The 14,419-nt window shown below is 51.0% G+C and overlaps 1 non-coding gene across 1 annotated transcript; it reads right to left on the minus strand.

The window, feature by feature from the left end:
• Positions 1-7,846: 7,846 nt before the first annotated feature.
• Positions 7,847-7,919, minus strand: TRNAK-CUU (transfer RNA lysine (anticodon CUU)). The gene has a single exon. It is a non-coding gene; the product is annotated as a tRNA-Lys (tRNA).
• Between the last annotated feature and the right edge of the window lie 6,500 nt (positions 7,920-14,419).

Consider the following 14,419-nt stretch of genomic DNA (forward strand, 5'->3'; position numbering starts at 1 on the left):
ACTAGTCCTCACTGGTCTGTGTAGTGGGGCCTCAGGCAAGGAGCTTCTGGACAGTACTTTCCCCTCAGAGTTCATGGCAGCTATCTGCTCCCTTCCACTGCCTGCCCCCTCTGAGCTGCCCTGCTCCCCTTTCAAAGTCCAGCCTCCATCTTGTGCAGACCCTGCAGGTTTAGCTGGGTTTGGCTGCCTGGGCCCAGAGCTGCTCTCCATTGTGGAGTTTGTGCACCCCATCACGGACAGTTTCAGGCATTTTGGTTAAAATACAGCCAAGTGTGGGACACTGAAATGCTAGTGACCCTGCTGGGAAATGAAGAGACAAGATATTAACATCACATGTGCCTGGGGTCACCCTGATCTTTCCCAGAGTTGGGCACAGGCAGGTCAGGGGGCCAGGACAGGGCTAATAGGCTCACTCTCTTACCTTGTGCTGGGAATCTCTCTCTGGTTCCAAAGACTCTGCTAAGGGTCTGGATGCTATTGATTTCTCTCTGAAGGACTGAAGCGAGGCAGCTACAAAGCAACGGCAAATAAAGAGCTGATCTGGCTTAGAGGGGCAGACAGCACGGGCCTGAGGCAGCTTCGAGGTGACAGATGGGCCAGAGCTGGGGTGGCTTTGAGGATGGACAGTGCAGTGATGGCACTTATGCAAGTGAGCCCTGAGGTACTGTGAGCTGAAGCTGCAGAAAGCAGCTGAGAGTCTCTGGTGTGGGCCCCCCTGCGCAGCGATCCAAGCTGAAATCCCCTCGCTGGCTGAGCTGGGAGAGCCCCAGGAGCAGCCCAGGCAGCACTTTCCTTGGGGGCTGGAGACTGACCGACCGGAACCCTTGGACAGCAAACTGGGCAGGGAACGGGGAGGGGGGAAGTGGCTAGAACGCATCAGCCACGCACAGCTACCAGAGGAGGACTGAGTTTGGGACTACTACTGAAGCCCAGGGTGGGGGAGTTTGGAGTCTTATCAAATGTGATTAATTGCTGGCTTTCCCAAGTTCATCCTGTTATTCCCCCTTATCTCCCTTAATGACGTTTTCTTTGTTTTACCCCCCTGGGCTCAGTGCTTGTGAATGGGGAAGTATTCCCCATCAAGGGTGCCCAGGGTGGCATATTTAATTGCCCAGGTTTCTGGGTGCAGGCTCAAACTGGGGTTGTTTAAGATTTCCAGAGGAACCCCTAGAAAATGGAACCTGGCCCTTTTTGCTGCTGACAACCCCTGGCAGAAGGGTGCCACTGTCCGACAATGTTCAGTAGCACCAGACACCATGTCACGTAGTTTGAGTTGGAGCTCAATGTAAACAGATCACTTCCCATTTTTACAACCCAGGGAGCCCAACTGCATGTGTCTGAATCCATGAATTACTTCACATAAGTTTGTCTTTATACTGCTTTGGCAAGACATTCAAAAGGATGCCCACTGCACCTGGAGAACAAAACTGTTCTTTCCAATCTGTCTGAGATTGATTATTCCATTATATTGAAAAACAACCCGTAAACACAAAGGCTACATTAGAATTAAAGCACAAATATTTTACACGTCTCACTGGTTCTTCCCCCCCACCGCCCGCCCCCAAAATCCAAGGTGTCAGCTTGTTTTGGGCTGCAGACAATGCTCATGGATGCTTTATGTGCAGTGGGGTAAGATAACAAATGCTGCGGTGACGGTGGCCAAGTCTAGTGGTGGTCTGTTTGCACCATGCTAATCCTATTGGCACTTGTTAAAATTCAGTGTTATCTCCACTGCAAAACATTGAGACCATCTGCCTGCACAGGACACTAACAGCTATTATGTGGCAATTGCAGCTGTGTCCCAGATACCAATTACTAAACTGTCCAATGACCAAAACAAATTCACTCCCTACATCAATCTTTTGATTTCTCCTCCCCCTTGTAACACTCATTCATTTAGGTGAATGACAATTGTATTTGGATACATGGGTGGGGGGGGAATAAAGAATGATTAATGGAACATTAACCCTCCCCCAATCACCACTAGCAATTTCAAAATAATCACCTTACAAAAATCTAGGGGCTCTCACTTATATGAATGCTATTGTGATAGCACATAGTGCCCCCAGTATGATCTGAACTGTTGGGCGAGGTGCTGTACATACACACAGTAAGGGATAGTGCCCACTTCAATGTAATTGGACACGTTGGGGAGGCTCGTTAGGCCCAGTTAGCAGACAGGGAACTGAGGCAGAGACATATTAAGGGTCTTGGTGAAATCACACAGATAGCCAGTGGCAGAGCAGGGAAGAGCCCCAGCACCGGGACTGAACAACACCACCAGCCTTCCCCAAGCAGCATTGCCTCCAAAGCACCAAAGGGTACATTGAGCCTATCAAGCATTTTGCGCTGCTCATCTATGTGGCATAAGCCCATTGCCCATTTCCCCCCCCCGGTCAGTTCCTAATTGACAGGTGTTCACATTGCTAAAACCCCGTTATTGTGGGTACTGATTAGAACGCTGGATTGTGTGGTATTCTCTCTCTCAGCTACAGCTGGTCTTGCCTATAGGTCAGGGGTGACGTGCGTTGGCAGGATCCTAGGGGGAAGCCGAATCACATTGCTCTGCCCATGCTGTACCTGTGGTGCTGACAATTAGCAGCCAAGTGCTGCTAGTGCTTCACCGAGAAGCTGACAGGTGGGGGGAGGGATAGCTCAGTGGTTTGAGCATTGGCCTGCTAAACCCAGGGTTCTGAGTTCAATCCTTGAGGGTGCCATTTAGGGATCTGGGGCAAAAATCTGTTTGGGGATTAGTCCTGCTTTGAATCATAGAATATCAGGGTTGAAAGGGACCTGAGGAGGTCATCTAGTCCAACCCCCGGCTCAAAGCAGGACCTAATCCCAACTAAATCATCCCAGTCAAGGGTTTGAGCAGGGGGTTGGACTAGATGACCTCCTCAGGTCCCTTCCAACCCTGATATTCTATGCAGTGCTCAGAGGTGACTGTGCTCCTTTGAACCTCCCGGGCTAAGGCAGCAAGTGTTGGGTTCACTGGTTAGTTTCCCTGAAGTCAGCTGGTGACAGTAAATGAGGGGCAGGGAGTGGGGTAGTCTGGGGGACATGTGGCCAGAACAGAGCTCTTGCAGCTCCAGAATCCCTCCAGGTGACTCTGTCACACCGTGAGTCAGAATGAGGAACACCATACTCCACCCACAGCTGGACTGCTCTTGGAGTGAGGGACTATTCAATGAGTGAGAGTCTTGCATCCTGGCCCCTGGCCCTTTGCACTCACAGGGGATCCTACCACTAATAGCCGTGGGGTAACAAATACAGTTGACCAGGCAACAACTAGAAGCCCCTAGTTATACAGAAGCCAACTCTATGATCCAGCAGGCAGAGCCATCCTGGATCTGCTCCACACCTAGAGGGTGGAATCTATGAAGAACAGGAGAGGCAGAGGGGAACCCTCAGTTCTGTGTGGATCTGCAGCCTCCCAGCACGTGGCAGTGCGAGGCCATGCGATTTCAAGGAAATGACTGGGGGATTGGCAGCGTTGGCCTAGCTCTGTTGCCTAGCTCTGTTCCCAGTGAAGTGAGTGGTTAAAGTGCCATCTACTTCCATGTATCATGGGAAGAGACAGGCCTGATTTCTGCTACTCTGCCTGGACACTGTGGGGGTGAGATTTTCAAACCTGCCTAAGTGGGTTAGGAGAAGTCCCAGTGGCATTTTAGGTGCTTCTGACAACCCCACCCTAGACCCCTGAAGGCCCACTGAAGCCCTCCGGAGTCTTTGCATTGACTTCACTGGCCTTTTGGATGAGACTCTGTCACCTCGGCTGTGAAGCGTGCTGTTATCACATGGCTGACGAAACAAAGCTGTCCCATCGCTCTCAGCCATGCAAGCAGGGGAGTCCCTGTTTTGAAGAGCAATGACTAGTCATCCTGGTTCCTTTGGAGTAGCCCCCCAAATTCGTATCCTTCTGTTGCCTGGACCGCAATAACCAAAGAAATCATGAGGGAGAAACTGCTTTCCTGACTAGCACTCCCACATATACCTACAGTCGTGTAGGAGAGTGACCGGGAGCCTGGGATCAGCGACCTTCAGCCGCCCAGCATGTGGCAGCAGAAAGGCATCTATGTCAGGCAAACGACTTGGGGGGACTGGCAACACTGGCTTAGCTCTGCGCCCATTGAAGTCAGTGGTGAAATTGGCATTGACTTCAGTGTGACCTGATGCTAGGTACGGTCCAGAAGATCATGGAAAGCGGCCCCTGATCTCCAAGGCAGTGCAGATGGTTCTCGCTGCATGGTTCAGCCCAGGGTAGTGGGGTTGGACTCCATATGCTGCACTCTGGCTTCTCTCACATGAGGGCACAAGTGGGTCACTAGCTTTCCACTCTGCTGCAGAGGCCTTGCTTGCAATACAAGGCTGAAAGATGACAGGTAGGCCCTGGCTTCGCCCCATCTGTCTGTCAGTCCAAAGCCATTGCACTGGGGAGTGCACACCGCACCATCTTAAAGGCTGTAGCAATTGCAGCACTAGCATCGCTTCCAGTGCCTGCCACTCCCCTGCACAGGCAGAACGCCTGTAGTTGCTGGTGTGATACCTCTGTGCCCTTATACCCCCACTGTGCCATGATGGTACAATTCATCCCCAAGGATACCCCCTCCCTTGTGTTCCCTATCAAACTGCAACATCGCACAAGGCAGGGAAAGAGATGTATGTCTGGTAAGAGATGTATGTCAATTCAATAGTAAGGCCCTATGAGAGTAAATGCCAAGGAGCAGGCAAAAGGTGGGGAAACAATTGCTTCTGATTGCTATTGTCTAATCTGTCCCCTGCAGAAAGGAAGGATGACTTTTTATCTTGGAGCACAGCACAATACCACAGCTTAGATAGGGAGCACAGAAATAGCACCGTGGGCACTACTTCTGCCTCCATTGTAAATTCAATCCAGCACCTGACTTATGCGAATGACTTGGCTGAGATAAACTTCACTAATGTAATGGCTTCTGGGGACAGTTCACACTTCCTTTTAGTCTCTTAAACAGCTGTTACCTTCCCATGCTGGGCTACATTGTGGTGGCAATTGCTCGATCTGCTGCAGTTAATGATCTCTCCCCACTTCCATTATAAGCCCCTTTAAAAAGGTGCTGCAGGCTCCAACCTGGCATCAAAGTCAAAGGAGAAAAGCACAGTTTTGTGACTGTTTTGTTTTTCAAAGTCTATTACGATTTTTACAAATGAGGGTGAAAATAAAATATAGCCTGTCTTTGGAACACTTTGCTATAATTCCAGTACACAAAAATGCTGCTATTTTCTTCAGATTTACCTTTGCAGACCTTAGTGAAGAATGAGAGTGAGCTCTTCTGCTTAGACAAAAAAGACGTTAAGATTAATATTTAGCTCTTATATAGTGCTTTTCACTAACAGATCTCAAAACAGGTCTGTATCACTATCCCCATTTTACAGATGGGGAAACTGAGGCACAGGGAGGGAAAGTGACTAACCAAAGGCCACCCAACAGGCCAGTGGCAGAGTCAGGAAAAGAGCCCATGTTGCCGAGGTGCTAGTCCAGTGTATGATTCACTAGGCTATGCTCCCTCCATTTTTGGTATGTAATAAGTTCATACTAATATACTCAGTCATTCATATTGGGTTTTAATTTAACCCTTTTTAATGTTTCTTCTCCCTCCTACTCATCCGCCTGCACATTATGCTGGGACAAATCTAGAAAAGACTTTTGCAATGGATTGGGGAGCTGTATTATTATCAGTCACCAGGATGTTGGGTTTTTTTTCCCCATTATACCTGATAAAAGGCCAAAGAGATATGGCCCTCAGCCACCCTCCAGCTGCTTTGGAACAGGTAACTTGAGCTGCCTTCTAATCTAGTGCACTGAGAATGATGTGGAGCTGGCATAATAGTTGTACACGCCTCCCTCACAAATTGTGGAATGGGGTGTGTGTGTGTTTCTGGGGAACCACAAGGGGAAGGGAATGTGTGGATGGGTACTTTTTATGTTTCAGCCCATTGGGACCTGTCTGTAGCAAGGTCGAGACTCACCAGTGCAGCGCCTCCTGCTGGTTGTCTTGGGAATTAGCTCTTGTCCAGCCCGGAGCACTCTCTGCAGGCCGGTGACTCACCTGCCTTAAGGCCCCCATGTCTCTCCTGGACCCCAGTGCACTCCCGCCATAGGTGCCCCCGCCGCCCACAGGCCCAACACCTTTGTCGCTTCCTGACTTCCCTTGCCAGGTGACCTCTCATAGGTGCTTGTCCCATCTCCCATTCTGGGTCAGGCTTCCTGCCCCCATCCCAGTAGGGACAATCCACCCTTACATGTCCACGCCACCCACAGGCGTAACAAGCCCTGTGTTCCACCACCAGCCTCCTGGCCCCAGCACTGGGCTTTCTGTCACGCTCTTGGCAGCTCCTCAGAAATTCCCTCTGGAGGAGTTTTACCAGGGCTCACTGCTCCCTTGCCAGCTGCCCCAACTCTTCATGGAGGGCCCACTGCCCCTCCCATAGTCCCTCTTGGGTCTCCTGGATCCCTCACAGGTCATCCGCCCGCTTCTGCCAGGGCCCAACCAGGGATGGCACCTGGGGTCTCTGCCAAGAAAACCCCAGTGTAGCCAGGATCCATCGTTCCCTTTCTCCAGATGTCCGGGCAATAGTCCCTCCGGGCAATAGTCCCTCAGTCCTTGCCCCTGCCCCTGGTATTGGGGCGGATCGCATGTGCCTGCATTCTCCACCACGTGTAGCAAGGTCGAGATTCACCGGTGCGGCACCTCCTGCTGGTCATCTTGGGAATTAGCTCTTGTCCAGCCCAGAGCGCCCTCTGCAGGCTGGTGTCTCATCTGCCTTAGGACCCCCCATGTCTCTCCAAGACCCTGGTGCCCCTTACCTTGGGGTTCTGCCCCTGCAATACTCCCACTCTGGGTCTCCCCTCCAAGGGGAACCCCCAACCCTCTCACTCTCACCCACATTGCCTCAGTGGCTACTGCCAGTCATCATCTAGCCCCCTCTCGCCCCCTCTCACTGGGGCAAACTGCAGTCTGTCATCTCCACTCTCATTGGCAAGAGGGTGGGACCAGCTGCCTCTGCCTAACCCCAGGCTGCACCCTCTGCAACCCCAGTACCTGTTTTGGCCTTGTAGCAAGGCCTGCAGCCTGGGGATTTATCAGACTGGAGCTCCCCAGCTCCTCTTGCCTTTCCCCAGCCCTGCGCTGCGCTGTTCCCTATACCCCCAAGCAGCCAGGTCCTTTTCTCTCCAGAGCTAGAGAGAGACTGACCCAGCTCCTCCCTGAGCCCTTATAACAGGGCCAGGTGTGGCCTGATTGGGGCATGGCCCCAGCTGTGGCTACTTCCCCAATCAGCCTACCCTATTGGCTCCCAGGGCAGCCCTTTCCCAGGGCTGTTTTAACCCCTTAACCCCTTCAGGGCCAGAGCTGGGTGATGGCCCCGCTACACTGTCATAACCAGTTGAAGTCAGGGTCCCACTGTGCTAGGTGCTGCAGGCCCTCAGGCCCAGATTCTCAGATTCTCAAAGTTATCCTAACTTCATTGATTTCAGTGGAAACTGCAGCCTCGCTACCTTTCATAGAATATCAGAGTTGGAAGGGACCTCAGGAGGTCATCTAGTCCAACCCCCTGCTCAAAGCAGGACCAACCCCCAGAAAGATTTTACCCCAGATCCCTAAATGGCCCCCACAAGGATTGAACTCACAACCCTGGGTTTAGCAGGCCAATGCTCAAGCCACTGAGCTATCCCTCCCTGAGAAAAGCCATTATTGTATTGGCTGAGAATCAAACCCAGGTCAAATGCTTGGAAGGCAGAGTTGCTCACCACTATACCACCAATGCATCTGAGAAAGACAGACTTTTAAGTTCTTGGAGAGAACTTTATCACCTGACCAGGGACTTGACCCCTGGCCCCTCAGATTAAGAGTCTGATGCTCTACCAATTGAGCTAGCCAGGTTTACCTTTGTAAAGCTGGGCCTCAGTGATTCATGAAGATGGGGCACTATAGAGGGACAAAGCCCCACTTCAGGCAAATGATGAGTATTGCTGGGATTGCGCTGTAATATTTTGCCTTCCCAGGCACTGATGCTCACAATCAGCCTTTGGTAGTCTGTTCTGTATTTTAGAGAGAGATGGTTGTCTCTCTTCCTGTGCATGTTGCAGCAGAAGCCGCGCTGTGAGATCGTGATCTCTCGGAGGGGAGGCAAGGGAAAAGAAGTCTGAAGTTCACACAAGTAGCAGCAGTGACATCAAGTTCAGGTGACGTGAAATTGATCTTTCTGCCTGAGAATAATTTCATCCCTTCCTTTCTATTTCACAATCAGGAGATCAGATTTCAAATGTCATCATTTTCCACTGCAGTGCTCTTTTCCCTCGGCTACAAAATACCAAACATAAAGTCTTAGATAAAGCTTCTTTTTCCCACCATTTCCATTATTAAGCTTTTTTTCCAGGTCTATCTCTTCAAAAAGAATTGAATTAGCTGCCTGAGATTGGCAAATTACAGTTGCTCCTGCTATCTGGGGCTGGATTAGCACTTTGTGATGATCTGTCCCAGATTGGTACTGGGGAGTTATAGCTGGGCTGCCCTAGGAGCACAGCAGGGATTGAAGACCCATTATCAGAGTCACAGTTTGGTCCCTCCTTCCCCCTTGCTCTGGGTGGAGGAAGAAGTCTTCAACAGACCTGTTCCGGACACAGTTTACTTCCTCTTCCACGCTGGCTCAGCTGGCCCATGCATTGAGGGGGTCAGAGATAAACCTCAATTCCTGCTCACCTACGTGGAGAGTAGTAGCCCCCTTGATGATGCAGCTAGCGCACACAGGGGAATAAGCAGGAGCCTTCTACTCTTTATTTCCCTGGGACCGTTGGGCAGGCAGCTCACTGTGGATCCCAAGTTGTTTTGGGCCCATGCTGTTAGCTTATTCTGGTAATAGCAAAATTATCAGACAATGATGATGCATCATTAATTAACCAGGCAGTGGGTAGTAATTTTATCATCTCAGCCATATAGCAAACAACCCTGTTGCACACAGCCCTCATTACCACAGTGTCTGAGCACCTTCCACTTAGCCAGCCGGTCTCATCCCAGAGGGAGGCAGGGAGTCAATGGGCCGGGGCTGTGTCTCACCCAGGGCTGGCTCTACCATTTTTGCCGCCCCAAGCAAAAAAAAAAAAAAAAAAAAAGCCGCCCGAACTATGCCGCCCCAAGAATGGCCGGAATGCCGCCCCTTAGCATGTGCCGCCCCAGGCACGTGCTTCCTCCGCTGGTGCCTGGAGCCGGCCCTGGTCTCACCACATGGTGCCAGCCAGTCTGGCCCAGGCTGCTGCTCCTGTTTCCTGTCTGACCAGCGGAGAGAGGGGGGTAATGCTGATGAAGCAGCAGTTAGGAGCCCTGGCCCAGGCTGCCCCACCGTGGCCTCAGGCAAGCCCGGTCTGGACACTGCAGGAGATGAAACTGGGGTCAACTGCTTGGAGCATGGGCATGGAAAGAGTGGGAGGCAACAGCCAACTTTATTAAGGGCAGCCTCTCTTTCCCAGGCAGGTGGACTGTACAGAAATGGCGGTCATCTTGCTGGCTTCAGCCACACTGACAGTAATAGGAGATTGCGGCCATTCGGAATAAAGGAAAATTCCTGAGTTTCAAATGGCTGATAACTTAAAAACTGGGCAGTAACAGACCACAAAACCCAGTTGCAAGTACACAACATTACCCATTGTCCCTTCAAACCTTACATTTATCACCATCATCATCATCCGGTTGGGAGTTAAGCTCTTGGCTGTGGAACTGACCACCACTGGAAGTAGCTATGGGATATAAGCATAGAATCATGGACTTTAAGGTCAGAAGGGACCATTATGATCATCTAGTCTGACCTCCTGCACAATACAGGCCACAGAATCTCACCCACCCACTCCTGTATCAAACCTGTGTCTGAGCCATTGAAGTCCTCAAATCGTGGCTTAAAGACTTCAAGGTGCAGAGAATCTTCCAGCAAGTGACCCGTGCCCCACGCTGCAGAGGAAGGCGAAAAATCCCCAGGGCTTCTGCCAATCTGCCCTGGAGGAAAATTCCTTCCTGACCCCAAATATGGCGATCAGCTAGTTCTGTTGCTCAATGGTTGTTTTATTATTGTCATACAATCCCTTTGCATGGGGTTTTTAAACTTTTTTTTTAAATGAATCATTCTTCTTGAGCCTTCTAGAATCACCGACAACATTAAACATTGAACTGCAGGGGGCATTTTTCTGTTAAAAGCAAACAAAGCTGTTCACTGAATCCAACAGCATAAATAATGTCACAAATGGATTTAGTATTAATTTGGTGCAGAGTCCTGCTCACTGTGCCATATTAAACCCGTGCTGGTTTCAATCTAGTCCTCACCTCAGGGTAAATTCCAACCTTAGATTAATTCATTTGATAAGAGAATGCTGCTTCATAGGACATATTTCCAGTTGCCAGAAAATATTTTGATGAAAACCTTGTAAGTAGGATAAATCTCTAAAATTACACTTTCTGAAACAACTACAAATAATTTCAGGAATCAAAATGTCAATTGAAACTTGAGATGGAAATTAATGTGTTATCTGACAGTCGTTCTTCTGTGCATATTAAATTTCATCAAGGATCGGAGTAGGAAGGACAGGATGCAAATTCCTCCCCACCCCCTTTGCATATTATAGTCTGAGTTTATATGGAAGATGACTTTGGCTTTTATTTCATATTGCTGCTTTTTTTTACATTTACATTAGGTGCAAATTCTGGACTCAGCACATAGACTGTGTGGTTAAGCTCTGTGCTGGAATCCCCTCCCACCCCCACCCCCCCGCCATACTGGTGATGCAGGGGCATCAGAGCTGTTCCGTGGCTGTTACTGTATCTGCAAGGCTGCAGGCAGTACTTTGTGCCTTTGGGGTGTGATTTTTCAAAGTGCTCACCACTGGTGCAACTCTTCTCTTACTGAAGTCACTGGGTTTTACCAGTGACTTCAATGAGAGCATGGCTAGGCCAAAGTAAGTGCTCTTGAAATTCCCACACCCCACCAGGAGGGAATGATTGAGGTGTTTGCAAAGTTATTGGTCCAGTTTCCCTTCCCTGCACTCCGTAGCAGTATGTGTAAGGCGACTGAAACTGAATGGAGTTTTTGGTTGGCCATCTCCCAGGACCAAAAGAAATGGGGAGGGCTGATGAGAAATCAAGATTCTGAGACTGACAGTCTCCAGGGCTAATAGGGAGGGGCCAACGCTCCAGGTCAGCCCGATTGACGGGGCAGGCAGGCCAATGAGGGAGTCAGGAGCCTGGGGTCCCATCCTCCATGTGAGCTAGAACAGCCTGAGCCAGAATAGGGGGCAGAGCTAAGGGGAGAGCAGCAGAGCTGAGCAGCAGGAGCATCCAGAGAAGCAGCCCAGGGAGCTGAGTTGGCGGCTGAGCCGCAGCAGTGCGGAGGCAGAATGGAGCTGGGTCTGGATCAGTCTGGAGCCAAGACTGGTGAGCAGGACCAGATTAATCTTTTTTGGGCTCCGGCACCTGGACCGAGGCCCTGCCCCCCTCGGCCTCTTCCCACCAAGGCCCCGCCCACTGCTCACATATGGGGAGGGGCGGAGAGGAGCGAACAGGGGTCTCGGGGCAGAATGGGGGGGCCAAGGCCACGATCCAGGTGTTGGGGCCCCTTCTGAGTGTGGGCCTGGTGCCCTGGTGTCATTGGCACCATTGTAAACCCAGTACTGGAGGTGAGCAGCTGGGAGGACCCTGGGCAGAGGGCCCAGCACAGAGAGACACCACCAGCCAAGAGAGGGTGGCTGACGTTGGGAAGAAGGGTCCTGCCACCTTGGGCCTGCGGGCATGTGGCCACCGCCAGAGCAAGTGTCTGACCCGCGGCATCCCTGCAGCACAGCCAGGGCCTGGGTAGGGTTGCCAGGCATCCGGTTTTCGACTGGAATGCCTGGTCAAAAAGGGACCCTGACGGCTCCGGTTGTCACCGGCAACCATGCCGTTAAAAGTCAGGTTGGCGGCACAGCGGAGGGCTGGGGCTAAGGCAAGCTCCCTGCCTGTGTAACACCGACAGACTCCGGTGGTCGGCGGGCTGGATTGCCGCTTAGTGCATTAGCCTCTACCGCATGAGCTAAAAGCCAACTGGCTCTTAGCTAAGGCTGTAGAGCAGACTCATTAATTGCTGTCTAAGTGGTCTCGGTGCCACTAGATGGGACAGAACACCACACCCAGGAGGTGTGTGGGTTACACCTGCCCTAGCTCTGCGTGGCTCCCAGAAGCGGCCGCCAGGACCTTGCGGCCCCTAGGCACATAGACGGCCAGGGAGGCTCCACGCGCTGCCCCCACCTTGAGTGCTGGCTCCACAGCTTCCAATGGCTGGGAAACGCACCCTGAATGCCCTCTTGCACCCCATCCCCTGCCCCAGCCCAGAGTCCCCTCCTGCAACCAAACTCCCTCCTGGACCCCACCCACCGCACCCTCCCAACATCCCAAATCCCTGCCCGAGCCCTGAGCCCCCTCCTGCCCTTCAAACTTCTTGTTCCCGGCCCCACCCCAGAGCCCACACCCCAGACGAAGCCCTCACCCCCCCCACACACACTCCACCCCCCCAGCCCAGAGCCCCCTCCTTCACCCCAAACCCCTCATCTCCAGTCCCACCCCAGAGCCTGCACCCCTAGCAGGACCTCTCAGCCCCCATCCCGCATCCCAACCCCCTGCCCCAGCCCTGTGAAAGTGAGTCAGGGTGGGGGAGAGCAAGCGACGGAGGGAGGGGGGATGGAGCAAGCAGGGATGGGGCCTTGGAGAAGGGGCGGTGCCTCAGGGAAGGGGCGGGGCAGGGGTGTTCGGTTTTGTGTGAATAGAAAGTTGGCAACCCTAGGCCTAGGCAGGAAGCCTGGGACATGTGAGGAACAGACTGTGAACTTTCCTTGTGTCACAGAGATGGCTGTTTGTGGTGTCCCCGTGGCCACAGAGTGGGGTTATGTGTTTTCTTTTAACCTTTCCCATTTTTACTTATTTTTTTATTAGCTGCTGTTTAACAAATTGTATTTGCTTTGAACTGTATGTAATGATCAGTGGGCCAGGGAAGCGTCCGTTGTGAAGAGTGTGCCCCAGACTGGGAACATCCCAGCCCCTGTCCTAAGTGACCTGGACAAGATTGAGGGTTCAAGCCCCCCAGGAATCCCAGGCCCAGTCTTGTCTGGGTTACAAGGACTCTGACACACAGGAGAGAGGAAGGGGAGTCCTTGAAATCAGGCAGCCTCTGGGTAAAGGGAGTGGGAGTGAGGACTCAGATCCATTCACTAGCCAGTTCTACCAGGGCAGTGTGTAAGCCAGGAAATTTCCCCCACTTACATATGGAAGTTGTCCTGGAGAAGCTGAGCTCCATGGTGTGTCGGGAGGGAATGCATGGGCTCCCTAGTTTTCTGCTCCCCCTCCAGCTGCACCACAGCAGTTGTACTGCAGAGCAGGCCCTACATAGCCATGAGACGGAGAGGGGAGAACAGCAGCACTGGGGCTGGATTTACTCTTTTATAAGAAAAACAACTGATCGTTAACAGTTTCCAACTGCTGATCATCCTGCAGATGCCACTTGCCGTTGCCTGAAATTTATTAGGACAAAATAAGCCATAAAAGGAGGTCCTTAGGCTTTGGTGCCCTTTGCTGGCACTGGTCCATGACTGAATATAGTGGTTACAGAACTTGGGCCAATGTAATGAATGATCAACCCTGATTATATACATCTAACAGGAAATGGAAAACAGCAGTAAAACCTCTAGGAGGTAATACGGACATAAAAATGAATGTAAAATTACTACTACATTATAATCATGTGGTTGGTGAGAACAAGGAAAAGCTAATTACCTGCTAAGTTAAGCAATTCCTCCATTAATATTAAAATTAGCATCTCTCTAGGACTTCTGTTACCCATATTTTGTAGCTAAATGGGATAAGAAATCTTACCACAATGCCTATTGCCCACTTAACTTAGGTAGGAATTAGATGCTATGATTCTTTTTGTTAAGACAGAACAAAACTGTCATTCCCTTGCTCCAAAAATACTTTGGCTTTATCTCCATATTTAAAATCAGAAGATGGATCTATCACTTTTTAATGTAAAGGATAGATTGTGACTTGGACCAATTACTAGCAGCACCCATGGAGCCAGGCGGAAGCTGAGAAAGAATTGTGCCGGAAAGAGATATGTCTGACCCACAGCCTTTCCTGGGGTGAGGCACCTTATGTTCTACCCTTGCTCAGGGCTGTGGCTCAATACACAGAGAGGAAGGATGGCCTTATGTTTGAAGCACTCGATTGGGGTTTGAGAAATGTGTGTTCAACTCCTGGATCTCGCTGTGTTGGCCAAATCGATTCCTCTCTCAGTTAGAGCTGGGTGAAATTTTTCAGCTGAAACTTCTTTTTGGCCAAAAATTGCAGATTTGGGTTGACCAAAACATTTCACAAAT

Source organism: Emys orbicularis, chromosome 5 (assembly GCF_028017835.1).
Source record: "Emys orbicularis isolate rEmyOrb1 chromosome 5, rEmyOrb1.hap1, whole genome shotgun sequence".
Classification (NCBI taxonomy): domain Eukaryota; kingdom Metazoa; phylum Chordata; order Testudines; family Emydidae; genus Emys; species Emys orbicularis.